General features: G+C 32.8%; 1 protein-coding gene across 1 annotated transcript in view; it reads right to left on the bottom strand.

Moving 5' to 3' along the window:
• The window catches only part of eef1e1 (eukaryotic translation elongation factor 1 epsilon 1), a 15,074-nt gene that overhangs the window by 3,704 nt on the left and 10,653 nt on the right, over positions 1–717 (bottom strand). The gene's annotated exons all lie outside the window — the stretch shown is intronic.

The following is a 717-nucleotide window of genomic DNA, read 5'->3' as shown; positions in this document are numbered from 1 at the left end:
TTTTTAAAAAAAAAAAAAAAAAAAAAAAAAAAAAAAAAAAAGCATTTATTTGAACGAAATGTAGGAATCGTCAGCCAGCTGAATATTTATATGTCAGTAAATATTTATATGGTTACCAATGAATGGGACGCTACGCTCTTATTCAAAAACTTATTGACTAAATATCTCCTATACCTTTTGGCTTTAATGAAATTTCTCCAAGAAACCAGCAAGAATGAATGGGCCATCCACCATGATTTCAGTTCTTTCCGACAACAAAGCACTCGAACACGACAAATTCATAATTACAACTTCACAAGTGGGAAGTAGAAAGTTTCTGATACCATGTGAATGCACCGTAAAGTTAAAATTTTAATTTGCACAGGTTGTTTCATCATAGGGCGACGAGGAAAAAAAAAATCGACTCTTGGAAACTTTTATTTGTCACAGTGATGCAACTGGCTCTACAACTCGGATAAATAGTTAAGCAAAAGTAGTACTTTCTGGCCATCAGACTAAACACCATGTTTGTCAAAAGCCAAACACTGTGCAACATACAGCAAAAAAAGGAGAAATCTACTAAACACCTGAAGAATGGTGAATACAAATATGTTATTTTGGGTTTAATAATGGTAGTACAATTTCTAGGCATTTTTATATGGGGGGTGTATGTATATGTATATATATATACATACACCCCCCATGTAAAAGTGAAAACAAATGCCTAGAAATTGTACT

The sequence above is a fragment of the Sinocyclocheilus rhinocerous genome, unplaced genomic scaffold (assembly GCF_001515625.1).
Source record: "Sinocyclocheilus rhinocerous isolate Xijiao unplaced genomic scaffold, SAMN03320098_v1.1 scaffold286, whole genome shotgun sequence".
Lineage (NCBI taxonomy): Eukaryota > Metazoa > Chordata > Actinopteri > Cypriniformes > Cyprinidae > Sinocyclocheilus > Sinocyclocheilus rhinocerous.
This window is presented reverse-complemented; position numbering and strand designations above follow the sequence as displayed.